General features: G+C 39.1%; 1 long non-coding RNA gene across 14 annotated transcripts in view; it reads right to left on the reverse strand.

The window, feature by feature from the left end:
* LOC138170592 (uncharacterized) overlaps window positions 1–25,861 on the reverse strand; it is a 72,095-nt gene that overhangs the window by 41,757 nt on the left and 4,477 nt on the right. The gene's annotated exons all lie outside the window — the stretch shown is intronic.

Genomic DNA, 25,861 nt, shown 5'->3' on the forward strand with positions numbered 1-25,861 from the left:
TACTTGCTGAAGCCCTATGAGTCTACCAAAAAACAAAACAAAACAAAACATAACCAAAAAGGAAAAAAAAAACAACCAGTTCAGAACCTAGTCATTTGAGTGTCATTATGGAGGAAAGCACAGCTCCTGCCAAACCCCAGAGTTAATTACTTGAAGGAGGAGTAAATCCTCTGTCTCTTCCCTCATACCTTGACTAGAGGTGCCCTTGGGAACTGAAGAGGCTCAGAAGATTTGGCTTCTAGTCTTCTAGCACTGTCCCAAGTACAGGACTGGCAGCAATGCTTGCATTGATAGCCAAGGATAAACTAAAGAAACTAAACCAAGGGAAGATAGCTTCAAGATTCTAGAAGGAAGCCAGCAAAAAGCTGTATCATACCAAAGGGGTATATATCTCAAGGGCTCTAGCGAGAGGATTTCTAAATGCTTCAAGTTATTCCCTTTGCCACATTTACTCTAAGCTTGAGCCCACATTCTCCTGAATGTCATACATACTGGTAGGAGAATATGGCACTCACTTTTGGGTGACTGGTTTGCTACCAACTGTTGTTATTCTACTGCTTTAATAAATACTGCTTTTCTAAAAGCTAATTAAATCAAACTAACAGTCAGTGGGGGAAGCACACTGGTGGGGCCTCTGTCCTAGAACCCTTCGGAAAGATGTAGCAGCCCCTAGCTGGGGGCTCAGTCTGCCACTGACAATCCGGTTTGAGAGAGAGCAGCTCCAGAAACATGCTTTACACTTTGACACATGTGAAGTGTTATTTAAGTATAAGCTATTATTTTTTCGTTTCTCTGTTCTTTTAGGAAATACTTTTTAGATAAGGAACTACAATTGTACAGGGAACATTAGTTTTACAGTCTGGAGATATGGGATGAATTCTGCCTTGGGCATTAACTATAGCTATTAGCAAGTCATTTAGCTAAGGCTCTCAATTTTTTCATCTGAAAAATGAATATAATACTTGTACTAGTCATCTCAGTGTCTTACTCTGAAGAAAGTACTTTGTAAGCCTACATTAATGTGAGGATTTGAACTGTATAATTAATAAACAATGTCCTTTCTTTCAAGTTCTGCCTGAAATAGAAGGAAAATATGACAAATATTTCCAAACATATGTAAAAGAATAAAATAGTGTCAACTATAAGCTCTATGCAAATAGGTCTTAAATCTATATCTCTACCCCTAATTTTCAGTAAGAAGGTGTAGCAGCAAGCACCCCAAGCGTCCTCAGGGTTTGCTGCCACCACAGGTTCTTGGATCTGCTTTGATAAAGGAAAGCAACTCAAAATGGGTTAACAAGCTTACTTTAATCAGTCAAACATGTATCGTTTATCTAGTTCAGGGGAAGAAGGTCAGCACCCTGAACTTCAGAATACAAAGAGAGAATTATCAAGTCAGAGAAACAGATCAAGTAGACAGATTTCCAAACTGTCCAACCATTACATCCATACCAAATCAACATCTGGGTTTTTCAAAGCCGGGGGGCTCTGGACAACGGCTTCCCAGAATCCAGATCAAATCACAGAACACTTCTCAAAGTGAGCCCCCAAACAAAGCTACACATCAGGGCTTATATAGCCTTCTCCTGGCTCAGAGAATGTAACAACCTTTTGGACCCACTGACCAATCAAAAAGTATCAACTGAAAAACAAGCCTCCCACCCCAGGCTCCAGGTGCACTTTAGCCTAGGGGCAGGGAAGATCTTTAAAATTGACATTCCCATTACAGAAGGTTAATATTTTCTAGACTTTCCCTGATGCAGTTCTTCCCTTATTTTCCCCTTCTACTGGAGGTAGGCTCTTTCCCACCTGCAAGGGATTAGTGTTCTCTAAAATTATCCCTCAGGACCTGTGTAGTGCTAATGCAATATTTACAGTGCCCACAATCATGATAAAGACCGTGACTATAAATATTACATGACGTTCAATCGCAAAATATAACAGATTCTCCAAATAGAGGATAAAACTGAAGCATTTACTTGGATGCCAGAAAGCTGAGTCCCAAAACCAGCAAGTCAATTCCATCACGGTAGCAAGATATTCAAAAGCCATAATAACACTGAGAGCCACAGCATCCTTCAGCCTTCCCACAAATCAATACAAGATCAATATTTACTCATAAACCTCTTTCTCTCCTTGCCTGAGAACCTCTCTTTCCCCGCAATCTCGATAGCTCTGGCTCCCAGCTTCCTGTGGGCTCTGCTTCCCTTCAGCAAACTCCTTCCAACACAGGCTCCACGTGACTACATTCAGCCTCCTGGGGGTAGAGTTTATCTCCACAGCAGGGAAGCTTCCGGTGGGCTCTGCTCTACCCTTTAGTAAATTCCCTCTATCACAGGTTCCATGTGATTACATTCAGCCTATTAGGGGGCAGAATTTACTCTCAAAGCAGGGAAGGTCTTCAAATTTCCCCCTAGATCTATTAAGGGGCAGAGAAGATCTTCAAATTCCCATTCCCATTACAACCTGACCCAACTACTGTTCCCTGAGAAGCTTCTTAGCCACCAAACACATAAAAAATTCAATCTACATATGCCTAAGTACATTCCTGAACACCATGAGTCACCATGACCCTCACTACAACATGTCCTCATGATTAGATGAGTTTCCATAAGAAGAGGTCCCATGTCCAGTGAAGCTAAGTGCCATTGTATCTCTGTTATATATCCTTCCTATACTGTACAAAATAAACCTCCTTTTGTTTTGTTCAATGACTTGTGAATACCTCATTTTGTTCGAACAGCAAACCTAAACTAAGAAAATGCTGACATCAAAAGCACCTCCAACATCTTCAAATTACCTGGAAGTACTATCTGATCACCTAAAACTCAAGAGCTTAAAAAATGAACTCATTCCCCATTCCCCAATATTTTCTTTCCATACTATCCCATTGCTGCCAGAGGTACCAGTTTTCCAGAATCCAGGGTTTATCTTGGACTCCTCCCTCTCTTTTATCCCTGCATTGTCCAAATTATCAACAAGTCCTGTCATTGCTCCCTTAAAAACATTTTCCTGCCCACTATTTCCTCACTATCCTTCCTGCTACTCCTCTTATCACTTGTTGAGCTGTTTCAGTTAAGCCGAAGTCTCTCTGACCCTGTTTGGGGTTTTCTAGGAAAAGATGCACGAGTGGTTTGCCATTTCCTTCTCCAGCTCATTTTACAGATGAGGAAACTGAGGCAAACAGGGGTAAGTGACTTGCCCAGGGTCACACAGTTAATATGTTGTAGCACCAATGCAATATTCAAAGTGACAACGGCCACTGTAAATATGCTGGCATAGTCCTCAATTGCAAAATATAACAGACTCTCCATATAGAAGACAGAAGCTAAACATTTATTAAGACACCAGAAAATCAAATCCCCGAACCAGTAAGCTAATTACATCATAGTATCAAAGAAGTTAATAAGCCATAACAGCACAGAGAGTCATAGCATCCTTCAGCCTTCCCAAAAAACCAATAATTACTTACAAGCTTAACTGTCTCCTTAGTGTGTCTTCTCTCTCCTACCATATTGATGGTCTGACTCCCAGCTTCCTGTAGGCTCTGCTCCACCCGTCAGCAAAACTCCTCCCACTGCAGGCTCTATGTGATTACAGTCAGTCTATTAGGGGGCAGGGCCTATCTTCAAAGCAGGGAAGGTCTTCAAATTCCCTTAGACTCATTAAGGGGCAGGGAAGATTTTCAAATTCCCATTACTATTACACTCAGCCCCAAGATCTTCTTTCATGTCAAAAATATATGAAAAATAACTTTCATTACATAGATTAATGAGAGTTTACATGATAGTATCTTAGGGTGGGGGTCTTGGGCATAAGCACACCATCTTTTCCCCCTCGAACAAATGGGGCTCAAAATCTTGGGGCAAGGGATGAAAATCTCTTCTTCAAAACTACTTCCAGCTGAAATTGGACGTAGTTTCCATGACTTCAGGCCCAGCATTCTATCCACTGAACTTTCTAGCTACCCACTCTCATCATCTGGATCACTGCTAAATTCCTAGTTGGTTTTCCTACCTTCAATCTTTCCAATGAGAAAGTACTTTAAAAAATGTTTTTTATCCTTTCTGATAAGGATGTTTGTGGATTGTTAGAAGATACCTAAGACAGAAAGGGTAGAATTGTGTGCGTATCTATGTATTTTGTTATTGAGTCATTTCAGTCAGGTTTGACTCTCTGTGGTTCCATTTTGGTATTTTTATTTTTTTCTGCAAAGATCCTAGAGTGAACAGTTTGCCATTTTCTTTTCCAGCTCATTTTATAGATGAGGAACTGAGGCAAACAGGGTTAAATCACTTGCCCAGGGTCATACAGCTAGTAAGTGTCTGAGCAGGCCGGATTTGAAGTCAGGTCTTCCCGACTCTAGGCCTGGCACTCTATCCACTGGGTCACCTAGCTGCCCCATATCTATGCATATATATCTATATCTAAGAAGATATATATGTGTGTATATATATATATGTATACACACATATGTATATGGGTGTATGCGTTTTATGTGTTTCTAAAAGTGTTTTTAACACATACAGAAGTGTTTTTAAAGTGTTAAAATGGGCATCAAAGTGATGAAATCTCTTCCCCATCTTCTTTCCTCTCCTTTTAGGGCGAGGAGGGAGAATAAATGATGACACAGCTGGCAACTGGTAGAAAGTTGAGGGAAAGAGAGCAGGAGAGAATGGTAGTATCTAAAGAGAGAGAAAAAGGACTCTGAAGTTTCCTCTCACATGCATAAGATGGGACAACTCTAAAAAATTTCTTTTTTTGCCGGTGAGACTGGGTGTCTTCAGGAATAAAAAATGTCAGAAAAAAACATAGAGGGAAAGAGAGAGGAGAGAACCTTTATCCCCTTTCTCCAGCAGAGGACAAAGAACAAACTTTGGAGAGGGGTACTGTTTTTTTTTTTTTTAAGCAATCGGGGTTAAGTAACTTGCTCAAGGTTACACGGCCAGTTATTTCTGGGTGTGGTGCTGAGTGTCTGAGCCCGGATTTGATCTCCAGGTCGTCCCAACACTGGAGCCGGTACTCTTACTCGCTGAGCCACCTGGCTGCCCCTAAGCAATTGGGGTTAAGTAACTTGCTCAAGGTTACATGGCCAGGTGTTTCTGGGTGGGTGCTAAGTGTCTGAGCCGGAGATTCGATCTCCAGGTCTTCTCAACACTGGAGCCGGTGCTCTTACTTGCTGTGCTACCTGGCCGCCCCAGAGAGGGGTACTGTTAAAGAACCCCTTATTTTCAAGAGTGTAAGTAGTCAGAGTAGCTTATTCAATGATCACTCTGCTGTGATTTTCTTCTTTTTTACATTAAAAGCTTCCTCTGTAATGTTCCTCTTGCTGCAGCTAACATTTCATTAGTTTTTAAGCTTCTATCTGTTGCCTTGTATTAAACTTGAAATCTACTAAAATCTCTGGATTATTTTTTTCAGATAAATTGCTAAATTCAGCTGTGCCCACCCATTTTTGTATTTATGAAGTTGATTTTTTTGAACCCCAAATATAAAACCTTACATTTTTCTCTCATTAAATTGTATCTTATTTATTACAGTCCAGCTATCCTATTCAGATATTTTTGAATCCCTTTGTTCAGTTGTGATCTATCCTTCCTACTTCTGTGTCATCTGCAAATCTGCTAACAATGACATATGGGCAGAAAAATTAAGAATGGGTAGAGCTGGAGAACAAGTGTTTTGTAAACTTTATAAACTGGAGTTGGTATCATTAAAAGATCATCAAATGGTACCATTTGCAAAGAAGTGGAGAATATCATAAGAAGGAAGGAAAGTGACAGGAAGGAAACATCCATAAAACTAGGGGGAAAAAAGCTAAAAGGAGTGAATCAGAAATTAAGAATTGTGCAGTGTGAGCATCAAGCACCTGGTGTTTGTTAAAGGTTAAAGATGTTCTCTAGGAACGTAGAATTTTAGAGTTGTAAGGAATCTTAGAGGTGACTTCATATAATCCTCTTCATTTGGCAAAGGAGGAAATTAAGGCCTAAAGTCATATATCTAGTTATGGTAGAATGTGAACTAGAATATAAGACTCTAATGTATAGCTTGAAAAAAAAATTGGGGGTAGCTAGGTGGTACAGTGGATGGAGCACCAGTCCTGGAGTTAGGAGGACCTGAGTTCAAATTTGGCTTCAGATACTTATTTGCTGTGTGACTCTGGGTAAGTCACTTAACCCCAACTGCCTCAAAAAAAAATTTTTGGCCATTAAAAGTAATCATAAATGACATTAATACTGTAATTTAGTGTTTTTAAGTTGCTTTATATAACTTGTCATTCAATCTCTGGGTGATAGAGATTTACTGTGTCACAGGGGTTAGCCTGAGTTAAGGGGATCCTGAGGCAGATGTATATTTTAGACAGATAAGATCTAAAACAGTTTTATGGACAGTTGAGGGTCTGAGGAAGGATTCAAATCCATGTCTTCCTGATTCCATGTCCAGTGGACTAAACATTATACCAATTAATTTATCAAATATTTAGTTATATATAGGTGTCGTATGTCTGACACTGTGCTTGGTACTATAATGTTGCTCAGTAAACTAAAGCTAATCCTTAATTGTAATTGGCACACTGAAAAATCTCTACCTTCATATAAAACTGAATGTGAGCACTTAGTTTATTCTTGAAATCTGAATTTTAAATGTTGTTCTTATATGGCAAGAAAGATTAAGTAAATATATTTTAAAATAGTAATAAGAACATGGAGTGGGGGGTGGAACCAAGATGGTGGCATAAAAGCAGGAAAACTCCCTGAGCTCCCTCCATAACTACTTCAAATCCTATAAAATGTGACTCTAAACAAACTTGAGAGCTACAGAACCCACAAAGTGACATAGAGAAACTAATCTCCCACTGAAGGCAGCCCAGCAGGAAGGGTCCATTGCAACACACTGGATCTGGATCACTGTCTTGGGTGGAGGTCCTGGGGTGTGTGACCAGGTGCCAGAGCCTGTGGAGGCTTCAGAGAGGGCACCCAACTAATAGCTCCAGCAGCTGCGAAAACCCCGGTGATTTGGGACAAAGCTTTCCTCTCTGGAAGCAAAGTCCTACTGTGTCAAAGACCTCAAAAAAAGTCAAGTAACTATGACAAAATAAGCAAGCAAAGGAAGCAAAGCAATCAAACCTTAGATTCCTTTTTTGGGGACAAAAACGGATCAAAGCATGGAATGGGAGGAAGACAATGAAGTCAGAACTCCTGCACCAAAAGCTTCCAAGAAAAATATGAATTCATTACAGGCCATAGAGGAGCTCAAGAAGGATTTTGAAAACCAAGTAAGAGAAGTGGAGGAAAAATTGAGAAGAGAAATGAGAATGATGCAAGAAAAAGAGAGTCAACAACCTGACTGAAGAAAATAACACCCTTAAAAAATAGACTAACCCAAATGGCAAAAGAGGCCCAAAAGGCCAATGAGGATAAGAATGCCTTAAAAAGCCAAATTTGTCAGATGGAAAAAGAATTTCAAAAGTTCACTGAAGAGAATCATTCCTTCAGAATCAGACTGGAGCAAATGGAAGCTAATGACTTTATGTGAAAACAAGATACTATTAAACAGATACAAACTAATGAAAAAATAGAAGGCAATATGAAATATCTCACTGGAAAAACCACTGACCTGGAAAACAGATCCAGGAGAGATAACTTAAAAATTATTGGACTACCTGAAATCCATGATCAAAAAAAGAACCTAGAAATCATCCTTCAAGAAATTCTCAAGGAAAACTGCCCTGATGTTTTAGAACCAGAGAGCAAAACCGAGGTTGAAAGAATCCACCAATCACCTCCTGAAAAATATCCCAAAAAGAAAACTAGGAATGTTATAGCTAGGTTCCTGAGTTCCCAGATCAAGGAGAAAAGATTACAAGCAGCTAAGAAGAAACAATTTGAATACTGTGGAAACACAATCAGGATAACACAAGCTCTAGCAGCTTCTACATTAAGGGATTGAAGGGCTTGAAATATGATATTCTGGAGGTCGAAGGAGCTAGGATTAAAACCAAAAAATCACCTACCCAGCAAAATTGAGTATAATATTTCAGGGGAAAATATGGTCATTCAATGAAATGGAGGACTTTCAAGCATTTTTGATGAAAAAAAAAAACCAGAGTTGAATAGAAAATTTGATGTTCAAATACAAGAAGCAAGAGAAGCATGGGAAGGTAAACAGAGAAAAGAAATCATAAGGAACTTATCAAAGTTGAACAATTTCATTCTTACATGGAAAAATGATAATTGTAACTTACGAAACTTTTCTCAGTATGAGGATAGTTGAAAGGAATATATTTATATATATATATATATACACACACACATATATATGTATGTCTACATACTATATATGGGTATATGTGCATATGAATACATATATGAGTGTGTGTATATATGTGTACAGGTGTACATACACAGAGGGCTGTAATGGGAATGCAAATTTGGAAGATCTTCCCTGCCCCTAGGCAAAAGTGCACCTGAAGCCTGGGGTGGGAGGCTTGTTTTTCAGTAGATACTTTTTGATTGGCCAGTGGGTCAATAAGGTTGTTACATTCTCTTAGCCAGGAGAAGGCTATATAAGCCCTGATGTGTAGCTTTGTTTTGGGCTCACTTTGAGAAGTGTTCTGTGATTTGATCTGGATTCTGGGAAGCTGTTGTCCAGAGCCCCCCGGCTTTGAAAAACCCAGATGTTGATTTGGTATGGATGTAATGGTTGGACAGTTTGGAAATCTGTCTACTTGATCTGTTTCTCTGACTTGATAATTCTGTCTATGTATTCTGAAGTTCAGGGTGCTGACCTTTTTCCCCTGAACGAGGTAAACGATACATGTTTGACTGATTAAAGTAAGCTTGTTAACCCATTTTGAGTTGCTTTCCTTTATCAAAGCAGATCCAAGAACCTGTATTGGCAGCAAACCCTGAGGACGCTTGGGGTGCTTGCTGCTACAAGGGCACAGGATCAATTGAATAGGAAGGGATGATATTTTAAAAATAAAATTAATAGGTGAGAGAGGAACATGAGAGGAGATAGGGAGAGACAGAATAGGGTAAATTATCTCACATAAAAGAGGCAAGGGAAAACTGTTACAATGAAGAACAGGAAGGAAAAGGGGAATGGGTCAACTTTACTGTCATTGAATCTGACTTAAGGAGGGAATAACATACACACTCAATTGGGTCTCTTACCCTACAGTAAAGTAGGGGGGACGGGGATAAGAAGGGGATGATAGAAGGGAGGGTAGATTGGGGGGAGGGTAGTTAGAAGTACACAATTTTGAAAAGGGACAGGGTCAAAGTAGAAAACAGAACAAGTTGGGGGCGGGATGGGATGGAGGGTAATATAGTCAGTCTTTCACAATACTATCCACTATGGAAATGTTTTGTGCAACTACACACTTACAATCTATTTTGAATTACTTATCTTCCCAGTAAGGGTGGGTTATGAAGGAAGAAAGGAAAGAATCTGGAATTCAAAGTTCCCAAATCAAAATGATTTGTTTTTTTTAAAAAGCAACTGGGATTAAGTAACTTGCTCAAGGTTACACGGCCAGTTATTTTGTGCGGGTGCTAAGTATATGAAGCCAGAACCGATCCCGGGTCTCCCGACTCTGGGGCCAGCACTCTTACTCATTGTGCCACCTGGCCGCCCCTAAAATCAAATGTTGTAAAAAATTATTATTATATATATTTTTACATGAGCTGGGAAATAAGATATACAGGCACTGGGTTATGGAGATCCCATCTTGCTCTACTGGAAAGTTGGAGGGGGAATAAGGGAGGATATAAGAGAGAGTAGATTGGGGGAGGGGGTATTCAGTGGGATCACTGTTCTCAGTTGGTGGGTAGGGGAAAGACGGGAAGAAAATTTGTAACTTAAAATCTTGTGGAAATAAAAATTGTAAACTAAAAATAAACATAAAATTTAAAAAAAGAACATGGAGTAATGAATTTATTATAGGTATACAATGTCAACATGTAAAATGAAAATTCACCACTTCTTTAGTCTTCTTCATGGTTAGGCTTACTCATATAAGCAAATAGTTTACATGTGTGCTGAGCTGCCAAGATAAAGTATGGAAAGGTAGTAATATTCAAGAAACTGAAGGAGAAAGCAATCATCTATGAATTCCAAGGTCTGATTTAAGAAAAAACTTCCTGTTGATATCTGGGTGGTTGGGGAAGTTTGATGTTCCTGCTGGTTTAAGTTCCTCTTCAACCAATGCAGTCCAACCAATATAGTGCTTCTTCCTTTACTATTGAGAAACTTTACCCTTTTCTTCCATTGGCCCGTATTTTTAGAGGCACAACATTGAGTTCACATCTATTGTGCTCTTATTTTACAGCAAGAATGCTGTTACCAGAATCCAGGAAGAGGAGAAGGGTGGGACTAATAGCATGGTCATTTGACACTTAAAAAGCTATTAATCTAGGGCTTCTCCTTTGGATTAGAGGCAAGGTACCAGGAGCTAGAGTGAACCTTACTCTGTTAACACCTTCACATCTAGAGATATTAAGGCAAAGTCTAGGGTAGTTTAGGAAGTAGTGAGTACAGAAAAATTTGAAAGCATACAACAATCCAGAGAGGGGCAGTAATTACTCAGAGCATTTATATACAGCATGAGGCTATTGGAAGACAGGTGAATTCAACAAACATTTATTTGAAGATCTACTATATACAAGATAATATGATAGGTATTGGGGAAACAAATGTATAAAATGATACCTATCCTATCCTCTAGGTCCAATTTACTTTTTTTTGTTTTGCTTTTTTTTAAGGGCAATTGTGGTTAAGTGACTTGCCCAAGGTCACATGGCTAGTAAGTGTTAAATGTCTGAGGCTAAATTTGAACTCAGGTCCTCCTGACTCAGGCCTGACAGGGCCAGTGCTCTATTCACTGTGCCACCTAGCTGCCCCTCCCAATTTACTCTTAACCTTTTCAGAACTTTGCTTCAATAACCATTCTCTCTCCCATTCATCTCCAATTAATTTATTCCTACTTCTCTCCCAAAACTATTTTCAAAGCAAATTATGAGGTCATTAAGTGTCTACCTTCTTTTAAAGGTAATCAATTGATCTACTAATCATCAACTCCAATAGTCTTCCTAATTCCTGTACTAATGTAGTGTTCAGCAATGTCAACAATTCCTTCCTGTTAGGTAATCTATACTCTACAGATTTCAGCAATATTATTTACTGGTTCTACTTTTAACCACTCTTAATTGTTACTTCTGTCTCTATTGGCTCCACATCCTCTTTCCATCTGCATTCTCTTGTTTATTGGACCCTAAATGTAGCTCATTCACCTATTTACCTTCGAATCTATATTTATCATGTAACGCTTCCTCCATGAATCCTGTCCTGACGCCCTGTCAGTAATTTATTTCTGACTTCAGACCTGACACAGGATTCTATTCTGCTCCTTTCTAACAAACTTATGAAGTTATGTTGCATATTACAGTTATCTGTATAATGTATCTAATCCTCTTACTATACTATAAACACCATTAAGGCTGGAGAACAATACCTGATCTAAGCTTTTTATCACAATGCCTACTATAGTACTCTGCTCAGAGTAGGCATTTAATAAATACCTATTGAAACAAACTGAATTTTAAAATCTAATAGAAGACACTAGTTGGGGAATGGCCAGTTTCAGTATGTGGAGACAGACTAGACCAGATCAATCCATGTAGTGTTTAGGGGAATGTTCTCTGAATCAGCATGCAGTTCATAAGGGTTTGGGGCAGGCTTGGATTCTGATTCTACTGTACAAGTTCTTGTGCTTCCCCGGGGGTTGTTTGCTCATCAGACATCCAGCAAATGGGTATCCTGTGTTTGCATCTCCCTGGTTGAGAGGGCTTAAGAAATTCCACTAGTTCTGTCTCTCTGGAGCTGCAGAAGCAGCAAAGAAGAGACTGGGATGTTATTATCACCAGGAGTGTAGTGACTAAGGCATTCCCTTTCCCTTCTTTCAGTAATTACAACAGAGAACATTGGAATAAAGACAAATGACAGAACAGAGAGACTGTTTCCTGTTTCTAGAATGCCTTTCTGGACCTCTTAGCTATCTATTAAGAAATGCTTAACATGCCACAGATGAATGATGAGATGAAAAGCAGCTACATGGTTCAGTGTACAGAGTGCTGGCCCTCAATTCAGCAAGACCTAAGTTCAAATCTAGCCTTAAACACTAGCTGTGTGACATTGGACAAAGTTGCTTAATTTCTTTTCCTCAGTTTCCTTAATTGCAAAAGGGGGATAATAATAGCATCTACCTCCCAGGGTTGTTGTGAGGATCGAATGAGGTATTTGTCAAAGTGCTTAGCACAATGCCCGGCACACACAAGGTGCTTATAAATGCTAGCTATGATGATGATGAAGCAATCATATGAAGTACCACAGATGCCTGAGAATCAAAGGGGTGAGTGGTTCTCTATCCAGGCCCTTGAAGAACTTGTTTCTATCAATGTCCCTCATGCCTTATCCTGTCACATCTCTTGTTTCACTAACCATGATCTTGACACCACCAGGGAGGGTGACTGAACTTCATAAAATCCACATAACTCTTATCTGGTAGATCAGAAAGTGTGAGCACAAGGTGGAAAAAATATAAGAACAGTGGAAGGAGATGGCTGAGGTAACAGACACAAGTAGAGATGAGGTAGAGAGGAAAAAGAATGTGGGAAGAAGTAACAAGGGGTGGAGATTTTAATCTCAGCAATGGATAACCCTGAGTTACAGGATTTAGGGGTGCAGGGGTTAGGAATTTGCTGGTTTTCACATTCATCTGATCATTGGATGGTATAGACAGAGGCAAAGTAATAGTTATAAGGTAGGTCATGTGGAGAAGGTAAGTATGATCCTGGGGAAACCATTTCATTTCTGCCCAGAAGGACCTCCAGACTTCCACTACAAGGCCCTAGCTCTCCATTCTGAAGCTCACTCAAGTACTTAAATTCCCACATTGGAAGTACCCTCCACTCCTAAGCCTATCCTTTCGATTTAACGATTCTTCCTAGAATTCCCATATAAGGAAGGTGCCCAGGTCAGCTACGTCCCAGGCTCTACCTGGGACTTCTGGTTCATCTGACTCCTGCTTCCTTTTATGTGTTACCTTCCCCCATTAGAATTAGTGGTATTGATGTATTAAAGTGCTTTATTAAAAGTTGTGAGTATAATAATACTTTGTTGGAGAATTCTTTTTTTTTTCAAATTTTTTGGTCTTTATTAATTTGTTTACTTTTAGTTTACAAGATTCATTTCCACAATTCCTTGAGTTTCAAATTTTTCTCCCTCCCCTCCTTCCCCCCAATGCCGGCATACAATCAAGTATAGTATCTGCAAATACTTTCACATTAGGCATTAGTCAGGTTATAAAGAAGGATTGTATCAGATGGAATGAATGGGAAAGAGGAAACAAAACCGAAAAAGAAAAAGAGCAGGTGCTTTGCTTCAGTCTGGGTTCAAACTCTGTTCTTTCTCTGGATGTAGACATCTCTCTCCATCATGAGTCTTTTGGGGTTGACTTATAACCCTGGACTGCTGAGAAGAGCCCAGTCTATCAAAGGTGGTTGTCATACATACGTTGTGTCTGTAATTGGGTACAAATTTCTCCTGGCTCTACTCTTCTCACTCAGCATTAGTTCGTATTAGCCTCTCCAGGTAGATATGAAATCCATCTGCTCCTCATTTTTGTTGGAGAATTCGAATCCACTGCCAAATCATTCTGTTTCTACCTTTATAACATTGTTTGTATCCATCCCTTTCTTCTCTCTACTCACATAGGCACAACCTAAATTCTGATCCTTATCACCTCTCATATTACCTAAGCTATCTTATTAGCTTCCTAACTGGTCTCTCTGCCTCAACTCTCCTTATTCCAGTATATCCACCACACACACTTATGACTAAGTGATTTAACTTATATCTAACCATGTCACTCTACTCAAATGTCATATATCTAACCATGTCACTCTACTCAAAAACCTTCATCTTGTTGCCTCTAGGAACACATATAAACTCCTCTATCTTTCAAAGCCCTTCACAAGCCAGTTCCAACTTATCTTTCCACCCTCATTACACATACCTACACTTTATGATCAGGCCAAACTGACCTTTTTGTGGTTCCTCATATTAACTATCTCCCATCTCTGTGCCTGTCTTTATACTAGCTGTCACTTATTCCCTATGTCTAAAATACAATCCTTCCTCAGAATACCTAGCTTCTTTCAAGATGGTGCTGAAGCACCATTTTCTACATAAAGCCTTTTTAAATCCTAACTGCTTTCTCTCTCTGATCACTTGGTATTTATTTTGCTTTTATTCTCTATATACTTATTAATGTACAGGTTGTCTCCCCAAACTTGTACTTCAGAATAGAGATTGTTACATTTTTTTCTTTGCCTGGAACTTAGTGCCACAGTAGTACACACTTCATAAATCCCTGTTGACTGTTCCAGTGGGTGAAACAGGACCAGGAACATAAACCAAACAATAAACATTAAGCACTTATTTTGTGCCAGGCACTATGTTCTGAACTGTGGATAAAAACAGGCAAAAGATGGTCCCTGTCCTCCAGAAGGTTACAACTGAATGGAGGAGACAAGATGCAAACAAATATAATATAAAGCAAGTTATATACAAGATAACTTGTTTGTCCTTCATTTTTGAAGAGGACCATGGCATCAGGGAAATGATGACATGACTTGTAGGTGACTTTGATTTGAGTGAGGGAGGGCTGTGCAAGTCACCAGCTTCACCTTCTCCTCCAGAGCCATGTGAATCCAGTGACCAGATATATTCATCAGGATGACTGGAAATGACCCAGGATGCATTGGGAGACCCTGGTCCTTTTGAGGTAAGGCCTTTTCAAGTACTCACCTAGGGTGAGGTAATGCCCATTCAGTGAATAGGCCTCTTTAAGAATGAGTCAAGAGGCAGTTACGTGGCACAGTGAATAGAGCATTGGCCCTGGAGTCAGGAAGACCTGAGCTCAAATCCAGCCTCAGACACTTGATGCTTACTAGCTGTGTGACCTTGGGCAAGTCACTTAACCCCAATTGCCTTGCCTTCCCTCCTCCAAAAAAAAAAAATGAGTCAAGGGATGGCCCCTTTAATTAGCAAAAAAGAGAAAAAAAATCAAGCTAGGTGGGGAAGATCCTCAGGGCTGCTGCTCCAAAGAAAAACAGTTACCAATAACATTCACAATACAGCCACCAAGCAGTGCTTGGGCAGGGACCTATTGCAGCTGAATCTATGAGCTTCAGAGTGAACTGGGTTTAAGGTTTTGTGAAAGAAGAACGAACGAAAGAAAGGAGGGAGGGAGGGAGAGAGGGAAGGAAAGAAGGAAAGAAGGAAGGAATCTAGCTAGTAAACCCCAAGTGGGAAGTTTCTGGCCATCAAAATTTACCTTCCTTTAGAGAGGAGAGGGAGAGGGAGAGGGAGAGGGAAAGGATAAGCTGAGTTACCCAACTAGCTGTGTCCCTATTCAGGTACCTCAATCTACTCACTACTTTGTCCTTCATTTTCAAAGAGAACCATGGCATCAGGGAAAAGATGACATGACTTGCAAGTGACCTAGATTTGAATGACAGAGGACTGTACAAGGTCACCAGCCTTACTTTCTCCTCCAGAGTCATATGGATCCATCAGGATTACTGGAGAGGATCCTGGTCCTTTTAGGCTAAGGCCTAAAAATCTTACAAAAGCCTCACAAAACCTTAAACTCAGTTCATAGATTCAACCACAATAGGTTCCTGCCCAAGCTCCACTTGGTGGCTATATTTTGGGCCCTCCTGGCTGTAATAGTGATTTGAATATCTTCCCTGCCCCTTAATTGGCCAAATGTGATCACCTAGAGCCTGTGGTGGGAGGGGTTTGCTGAAAGGTGGAGCAGAGCCCACAAGAAGCTGGCAGTCAGAGTAGTTAGAGCTGCAGGGAAGATAGGATGCGCCCAAGGAGACAGCTAGGCTTGTGAGGTTTGTTTTGTGGTAAGGCTAAAGGATGGTGTGGCTCCCTGCTGTGTTATAGTTGATTAACTTCTTTGTTGCTATGGTGGATTTGGTTTCCTAGTGTTGGGATTTAGCTTTCTGGTGTCTGAATGTTTTGCTTCTGTCTTCTATAGGAAAAATCTGTTATATTTTGTGATTGAGAACTATGTTGTGAACTATGCAGTGAACTACACTGGCTTAGAGTAAATGTCAATGGTAATTGTTTCTCTTTGTAATAGCAACCCTGAAGGCCTTTCCCTCCCAGCTGGGTTTTTTTCTTTTTTTGCTAATTAAAGGGGTCATCCTTTGACTCATTCTTAAAGAGCCCTATTCATTGAATGGGCATTACCTCACCCTAAGTGAGTACTTAAAAAGAGGAGATAACTAGAAAAAAAATCCAGAAGGCACTAGAATTTAGTGGTTGGAGAGGGCTTTCTGTAGAAGGTGGGATTTTGGTTGGGATTTAAAGGAAGCCAGGAAAGTCAACAGTTAGAGTAGAAGAGGCAAAATATTCTAGGCATGGGAGGCAGCCAGAGAAAATAACCAGAGTTAAGGGATGCAGCACAAAAATAACAATATGTAGTCCTTCAAGGTTTATAAAGGGCTTTACTCTCTGTTTATTAATAAAGATTTATTAAATACTTTTGCTATAGGCCCTGGGAATAGTAAAAAATGAAAATCTCTGCTCTTAAGAAGTTTATATTTTATTCAAAGAAAAAACATGTACTCATGATATAAAATATATACAAAAATACAAAGTAAATTTTTTTGAAGGGCGGTGAGGAAGGCACTAGCAATGGTGGTAGAGGATCAAGGAAAAATCTTGTGTAGGAGACGGCACTTAAAATAAGCTTTGAAGGATGCCAAGGATTCTAAGAATAGGAAGTGCTGAAAAGGAAACTGGGCATAGGTACACATCTAGTCCCTTGGCACCAGTCTATAGGACTATCACAACAGCCTAGTGGGGCAGTGAGTGGAGTAAAAGATTTTCCAGAGAGCCAGATAGGAGTTAAGTGCCATTTCTGAGAAATGGAGAATGGATAGTGTGATTTTAAGTTGCTTAGAAGGAATTCTTTTGGGAATTATTAGCATAGCTGGCAGTCTGTGGGTCCTCTTCCCAAAAAACCAAGTAAGGTAAGGCAGAGTTAAGTCGCCTAAAATGGGGTCAAATCAGGGAACATTCTATTCATCTACTACGCTCACAGGAGTACAGGAGTTGCTGGGATACATTTCCACTCTGTCAAATCTCACCTCTATAGTTACTGAACACCTATTGCCTCTTAATCGCTCACATCTTTGTAATGCTGAGTCTCTAGTTACCTAAGGGTTTTCTCATGCTCACCTGCCTAAGCTCTACCCTAGCCTTCCAATATGCTCTCTTAAATTCTGGTTCCATAATTAACTCACTTCCCTTCATTTTAAACCTTTTCCTCTTGTACTCCTCCTATCTGCTGGTACTTACAAAGTTGGCTCCCTCCTTCCACCTCCACCACATAATTCCTGGCCATCTCTTTTTTTTTTTAAATTAATTTATTTACTTTTAGTTTACAACATTTAGTTCCACAGTCCCTTGAGTTTCAAATTTTCTCTCCCTCCCCCCCCCCCCACTGGCCAATGGAGGCGTGCAATCAAATATAGGATCTACAAATACCTTCACATTAAACATTAGTCAGGTTGTAAAGGATTATAGCCAATGGAATGATCAGTGGGAAAGAGGAAACAAAACAAAAAAAATAAAGAGAGCAAGGAGTTTGCTTCAGTCTGCATTCAGACTCGGCATCTCTTCCTCTGGATGTGGATATCTCTTTCCATCATGAGTCTTTTGGGGTTGTCTTAGAACCTGACATTGCTGAGAGAAACCCAGTCTATCAAAGTTGGTCATCACACATACTTTGTATCTGTAATTGTGTACATATTTCTCCTGGTTCTGCTCTTCTCACTCAGCATCAGTTTATATAAGTCTCTCCAGGTTATGATGAAGTCTGTCTACTCATTTCTTACAGCACAATAGTATTCCATTACATTCATATACCACAACTTGTTCACCCATTCCCCAATTGATGGGCATCCCCTTGATTTCCAATTCTTTGCCACCACAAAAAGAGCTGCTATAAATATTTTTGTACATACAGGTCCTCCTCCCACTTCTCTGAGCTCTTTGGGATACAACCCTAGAAGCGGTATTGCTGGGTCAAAGGGTATGCACTTATTTAAAGCCCTTTGGGCATAGTTCCAGATTGCTCTCCAGAATGGCTGGAGCAGTTCACAACTCCACCAACAATGCATTAGTATTCCAATTTTTCCATATCCTCTCTAGAATTTATCATTTTCCTATTTTGTCATTTTAGACAATCTGGCCAGTGAGATGTGGTACAGCTCAGAGTAGTTTTGATTTGCATTTTTTTAATCAATAGATTTAGAGCAATTTTTCATATGCTTATAGATATCTTTAATTTCATCTTCTGAGAACTGCCTGTTCATATCCTTTGACCATTTATCAACTGGGGAATGACTTGTATTCTTATAGATTTGACTCAATTCTTTGGATATTTTAGAAATGAGGCCTTTATCAGAGACACTGGTTATAAAAATTCTTTCCCAATTTTCCACTTCCCTCTTAATTTTGGTTACATTGGCTTTATTTGTACAGAAACTTTTCAATTTAATGTAATCAAAATTATCCTTTTTGCATTTTGTAATGCTCTCTAACTCTCGTTTTGCCATAAAATCTTCCCTTCTCCATAGATCTGACAGTTAAACTATTCCTTGCTCTCCCAGATCCCTGCCACCTCTTCCCATAATAGTCCCAAGTTTTCTCATACCCCAACTCATATTATAATATTCAGATTCTCCTTATACTACCATTATTCAGCAGCTTCTTTTTGAGGTTCAAGCTATCCAAATTTATCATACAATATATAATCTTGTGACAGTTATCTACCAACTCCCAGGTCTTTCTGCCCCTTTTTACAAGAGTTCATTACCAGGCTGAGAATTTCATCTCCATCTCAACAGTGCCCTTATTCCAGTGTGATCCAATGTATATGCTGATACTCCCTCAACCATTTTGGCCTCTTAGTTCCTCAACTCCTATTATGTCAATAATCATCTCTCACACCCCAGGGATGGCTGCATCTCTAATCTTAACATTTCCTACAAGTGTTCCACTTCTATGACCAAGAACTTAGAAACTGATGTGTAAATGATAAGTCATTCCTCTTATCATTCCAGCTTTTACACCGTGCTCATCCAACATCTATTCTTACTCCCCTTTATGACCTTCAGTCCTTCTACTTTGCTCAGTTCATTCCCAGACTATCACCCCTGTTCTGGCTTTTTTTTTTAAGTAACTTGCTCAAGATTACACGGCCAGTTATTTCTGGGTGTGGTGCTAAGTATCAGAGCCCTGATTCAATCCCCAGGTCATCCCGACACTGGGGCCGGTGCTCTTACTCGCTGAGCCACCTGGCCGCCCCTCAATTTCTTCTTTTCTTAATCTTGAATTTCTAGTTAAGCAGTCCGATTCTGGAATGCCCTTGCCCCCTTGTCCTATCACTGCTCTTAACTTCCTAAGCCTAGACTTTGGATTACTCCCACTATTTCCTCCTCCCCTCCTATTCATATGCTGCCTATGATACTATGAACTATTTTGTCTTCTCTATTCATTCTACATATATGTGCATATGACCGAGTCATGTTTGATCCCTGATGGCTCAGAGTGAATGAAAATAGCAACTGCTTCTGCTTTGGCAAGAAACCCTGAGGGTCTTCCCCTCCCAGATTGATTTTTTTTTTGACTAGGTAAAAGAAGTATTTTTTTTTTTTTGCCTCATTTCTTACCTAGGCTTAATCACTGAATGGGAATGTACTTAGTCAAACTGAGACCTGCATCAGGGGCCATCTGCAGTCATTCTGCTCTTTATCTTGCCTCTGGACCCAGATGACTCCAGAGATGGTGAAGCTGGTTACTTTGCACAGTTCTGCCTCACATAAATCCAGTTCATTTTCAAGTTATGGCATCACCTTCCTGATGTCATGGGCCTCTTTAAGAATGAAGAACAAACAACAAATATGCTGTTGAATGGTGTGAGAGAAAATCACAATTATGCCAACACAGTCCATGACAAATTTGGGTTACCTAATGTTAACTGGATCCTCATAGCAACAACACAATTCTTATACTCTAATTGATTCTCTCTAGCCTGCTCTTCACAGCAGCTGTTCCAAATCTCCCATTACCCCTACCTCTCACAGCTGAAGTGTTCACTTCATACTTTACTTAAGAAAACTGAGCCCATTTACTGAGTTCCTTCTCTTTGCTACATTTCAAATCCTTCAACACAATCCCTCTAATCTAAACTTTGATGAACAAGCTATTATAATTATTATTGACTATTGAGAAGCATTTGACGCTACTGATCATATTCTCTTCGTGGATACTCTCTGCCCTCTGTGCTTTCCTCCTCGTCTAACCTCTTTTCTTACGCTCTTCTACAAATTTATCGTATCATGCTCCCTAACACAATGTACTCCCAGACTCTACAAGGGGCCCTACCTCTTCTCTCTCTAGCACACTCACTCAGGGATGGCACCAAGTCTCACTGGTTCAAATGTCATCTCTATGCAGACAACTCCCAAATATCCATAATCAGGCCTCATTTCTCATCACCACTTACCTAGTGGACACTTCAAATTACGTATTCCATAAACATTTCAAACTCAGCTTGTCTTATTAAACAGCATTATCTTTTCCCCAAAACCTGGGACAGAAAGGTAGGGGATTTTCCTATTTTGCCTCAGATCGCCAGTGCCTTCTAGTTACTGACATTTGCAATCTTGGTATAAACCTCAATTCCTAACCCTCTCTAACCCCAAGTATCTAAACTATTAGCAGATCTTTTCATTCCTTCTTCCATAACATCTCTCTAGTTCTGGCCCTCATCACCTTATTTGTGGTAATGAAATAGCCTCCTGCTTCATCTCTGGGTCTCAGTTTTTCCCTCTCCAATATACATAACTGCTTAATAAGGATTTTTTTTCCCCTAAAGTACAGAACAGATATGGTTATTCCCCTACTTAATTTCAAATGACCTCTGGAATCAAATATAAAGTTCTATGATCAGACACACACACACAACCAACCGTGTGTATATATGTTGGGGGGGGTGGGGCTGCTATGTGTGGAGGGAGAAAGGGGAAGGGAGGGAGGGGGAAAGAGAGTCAATCTTACTCAATCAAGCACTATGTAAGGTGCTGTGGATACAGAGATAAAAATAAGTCTTTGTCCTTAAGAAGCTCACCTCCTTTTGGGGAAACAGTGAGTAGAAATAAGTAAAGGGGAAGGGGTGGGAGCTCAAGGCAAATGGGAGAATCAGGAAAGGCTTCTTCTAGGAAGTAGTACTTAAATTGAGGTTTGAAGAGAGCCAGGGATTCCCAGAGGCAGAGGTGGAGAGAGAGTGCACTCTAGGTAGGGGGGAATAGTGTATGAGCAAAAGCACATAAGTCAGTGTATGTAGAAATTAATATATAGAGAGTAATACGTAAAAAAAAGTCTGAAGGGATAGTTTTATTCCAAAATAAATCCTTTTCCAAAAATGTGATAAATCTTTTGTTTCCTTTAAAGATTCTCAAACAGTGGGGAAAATGTAAATGTTAAATATGCACACTTCACTAATATTTAACAGTAATAAATTATTAATTCATCTGAAGAACAAGGTTTGTTAAAAGAGTTTCCTGGGTAATTTTTTTTCAGGCATTTTCTACATACAACTCCAACAAATAATACAATTTAGTTCCTCCCAATATTCAACATTCTGAGAAACCATACACTTTTGTTTTCAACTTCTGGAAATTATTTTTGAAAACAACAAAAAAACCCATTTCATTTGTGCTACATGCATCAATTTCCTTACATCATGTAAATCCATTTTTTCATGATAAGAATTATTAAAAAGTCTTGTCAAACACTGAGGCAAAGAGTTTCAAATTTAAAATGTGTTAATATAGGGTGGCTAGGTGGCACAGTGAATAGAGCACCAGCCCTTGAGTTAGGAGGACCTGAGTTCAAATCCTCTTAACACTTACTAGCTGTGTGACCTTAGGCAAGTCACTTAAATCCCAATTGCCCTGCCCTCCCACCTCCAAAAAAAAAAAGTAAAATTTGTTAATATTACAATAGATGCATATTTTATTGAAAACATTTGTAGAAACCTGGAAGGCACGAATTTCTTTTGATTCAAATTATATACAAGTAATTATTTCCACTAAAGACAGGTATGTTATATTCCTGGAAATGATGCTGTAGATCAAATCAGATTTAATTTCAGAAGCACGTGAATAAGAATTTCTGCATCTTTTATTGAAAATATCAGATACCATGTAGTATATTATAAATGATATTATATATAAAATGCCCAACAAGAAATCAATAACAATCAATTTTTTAAATTATGCAATTCTAATCTACTGTACAAAGTTTGTAAGATCATTTCATAAGTTAAAAGGTTTAGACCTAGAAGGGCCTTAGAGCCTGTTCTAATGATATCATTTTACAGATGAGGATAATTAAGGAGTTTACAAATGGGAAAAGAAAAAAAGATCTGAGAAGTTAAGCAATTTGCCTAAAATTACACAGATAAGTAGTTTTTTATTTTTATATACTATTTAGACAACATTAGAACGTAAAGGAACATCAAAGGGTCAAGGATTTCTATGGCAAATTTTGATAGGCAACTTTGGCACACTGAAAGGTTTTTTGAGAAATGGAATGTTTCACTATCTTAAAATGTTCGTGTAATAAACAGATGCCTCAGAAACCAAGCTGTTGATCTTTCTTGCTAGTCCTTCAGTTATTATCTTCCTAGCACTTGGAACTTCACTTAATACACTGAGAGCACAAGGCCCGTATCTCTAAAATTCATGAGTAAGCCTACTACTGAATGTTTAATTATTTCATATACCACTAGATGGTATTTCGAAGCATCAAAAAAATCTCAGTGTCATGGCTGAATTTGAATCTGAAACCAGACAATCAAAAGCTTTTTACATTTTACCTGTGACTCTATATATTGCTTTAATATTAACGGCTTGCAACCCTCACTAGAGTCATTTTAAAAAGGACTATGTGTCGGTATGTGTGTGTATACACACATACAATTGAGATTTTTTTAATTAAAAAGTGACTTGATTTTTTTTAAAGGAAATTCCTTTCTGGAGCTAGTTTTCCAGACACACAGAAAAAACTAGTTTCATTACTTTGGGTTTACAAGACACTATCCTCTTCCTTCACCAATGCCAACAGTGAAGAAGCTCGCTAGATAGAGACTATGTTCATAATAATTGAGAAACTGGAAAGACTGGCAGTGGGGCCACACTAAGACTAGGAGACAGGGGAATAAAAAAACCTGAGCAAGAAAATACCAGTAAAACATATAAAGTTCTAATCAAATAAAATAATTTGCTTTCATAAAACTTAACTTCCTATACAAAATTTTATTATTTCCTTTTTTTTTTTTTTTTTTTGCTTTTTGGAGGGCAATTGGGCTTAAGTGACTTACCCGAGGTCACATGGCTATTTCTTGTGTTAAGTGTCTGAGGCCAGATGTGAACCCAGGTCCTCCTGACTCCAGGGCCGGTGCTCTATTCACCGTGCCATCTAGCCGCCACTAAAATTTTATTATTTCTATGCTGCTATAAGTAGACATAACTGGCTGACTGACATAAATACAAATATTAAAGGCTGCTTATATTTCTAAGTATATAAATTTGAAATGGCCAATGGGATTAGGTGGTTTCTATACACATAATAATTTTTTTGAGTATGTGGTATTCACTTCAAAGTAGCACAGGATGTTCCAAAAGTCCAAAGCATAAAATTGTACTAAGGTTTTTAGGATAACCTGTACATCAAGTCTACTTTTTAATGATTGGTTGATGTGATGGAGAAAGCAAGTCAATCAAATTTGTGAAAGGAAAACTGAAGCAAGAAGACAAAATCCAGACTAAGAAAGATATCAATAGGTTGGACCACTATGTTGAAGCAACAAAATTTACTTCAATATTTCAAGGATTCATGATTTTATTATCTTGAGTACTTCCTCAACTTGGTTCAGTTTGTAACCCTCCATAACCTGAGTCTTCAAGAGATGATGTGACTGAAAAAAATTCTTCACCCTGCAGTAACTTGGATGATGAGCTCTTGGATATAGACATACAATTCATTACTAGGTCCATAACAGAAGTTCTTCCAGATGACAGGCTCTGACAGAACTTATAATTCATTAATATAACCTTTGGGAACCTAGTGTCACTTGTGGCATCAGAGAAGGAGTCCAACAAATTAAAGAGGAATAACCCTTAAGGTTAAAAAAAAAAAACTCTTATGTAGTATGGATTAGAAACAATTGGTATGAACAGTTTATGCTAAAAGATTTGCAGCTTGTAACTAGTTGATCATAAGCTTTATTTCGGGGGCTCTAACCTTATAAGTGTAAGCAACTTCAAGTAGGGAAACTACCTCTATTGGTGTAGCCTCTGTCAGCAACTGTTCTATAGTTTTAGGGAAATGCCTAGGGCGCTTAGAAGCTAAATGACCTGCCCAGAGTCAAGTGCCAGAAGTGAGATTTGAACTCAGTTTTCTGGATTCAAGGTCTGTTTTCAATCCTTTACACTGCACTTCCTCTCAGCAATAAGCTTAATATCTATCAAAAGCACCATCTAGCTAAAAATTCATGTTGCTTCGGAGTAATACTATCTAATTTATAGGTAACAACTGTCCTACTGTACTCTATATCAATCAAATCACTGCTGGAATATGTTGTTTACACATCTCATTTTAGGGATGACATTCACTTACTCTTTTTTTTGGAGGGCATGTGGGGTTAAGTGACTTGCCCAAGGTCACACAGCTAGTGTGTCAAGTGTCTGAGGCCAGATTTGAACTCAGGTCCTCCTGACTCCAGGGCCGGTGCTCTATCCACTGTGTCACCTAGCCGCCCCCCACTAATTGCTTATTAGTCACACACTAGACCTTGCCACTATCTACAAGGGATTTACTTCTGTAAGTATAAACTCTGACATTCCCCTATTTGACCAAATCCTCCTAAATCTTCAATGGGGCCCCAATTGCCTTCCAAAATCTTCAATCTTTCTCTCAACTGGTTCCCTTCCTATTGCCTTCAAACATGTTCAAGTCCCCCTTACCATAAATAAAAAACAACAAAAACCCCTGCACCAGATCTTACCACCCTATCCTTAAAAAAAATAAACAAACCGCACTAGGTCTGTCATCCTGTACATCCCTCTTCCCTTGCTAGGCCAAGCTTCTTGAAAAAGTTGTATTTATTCAGTGCCTCCACTTTCTCTCACTCTCTAACCCTTTTTAATTTGGCTTTCAACCTCTTTGCTCAACCCAAACAACTTTTTCCAGCATTAGCAATGCTCTCAACTGATCATCTCTCAATTATAACATTGCTCTAACCTGTTTGTTGCATTTGATACTAATTATAACTCTCTTCTCCTAGACACTCTTCCATACCTGGGTTTCTATTATACTTCTGTCTCCTGGTTCACTTCCTTCCTAACTGTCTGATCATCTTAGTCTACTTTACTACCACTGTGGTATGCCACGTAACAGTGGCTTTCCTAAGGTTCTGCTCTGGATTCTTTTATTCATCTATACTCATTCTCTCTCTCTCTCTGTAAGCTCATCAGTTTCCAGAGGTTTAACTGTTTAACTTCTAAGTGCTGTGTGCCTAATCTTCAGTCCTGTACCACCTATTGGATATTTCAATCTGGATTTCCCATAGACATTTTAGACTCAACATGTCTAAAACAGCACTAATTATGTTTCCTCCAATCCTCCCCTCTTCCAAACTTTCCTG

Source organism: Petaurus breviceps, unplaced genomic scaffold (assembly GCF_028583685.1).
Source record: "Petaurus breviceps papuanus isolate PSGF00001 unplaced genomic scaffold, PetGlider_PUasm1.0 38, whole genome shotgun sequence".
Taxonomy (NCBI): Eukaryota; Metazoa; Chordata; class Mammalia; order Diprotodontia; family Petauridae; genus Petaurus; species Petaurus breviceps.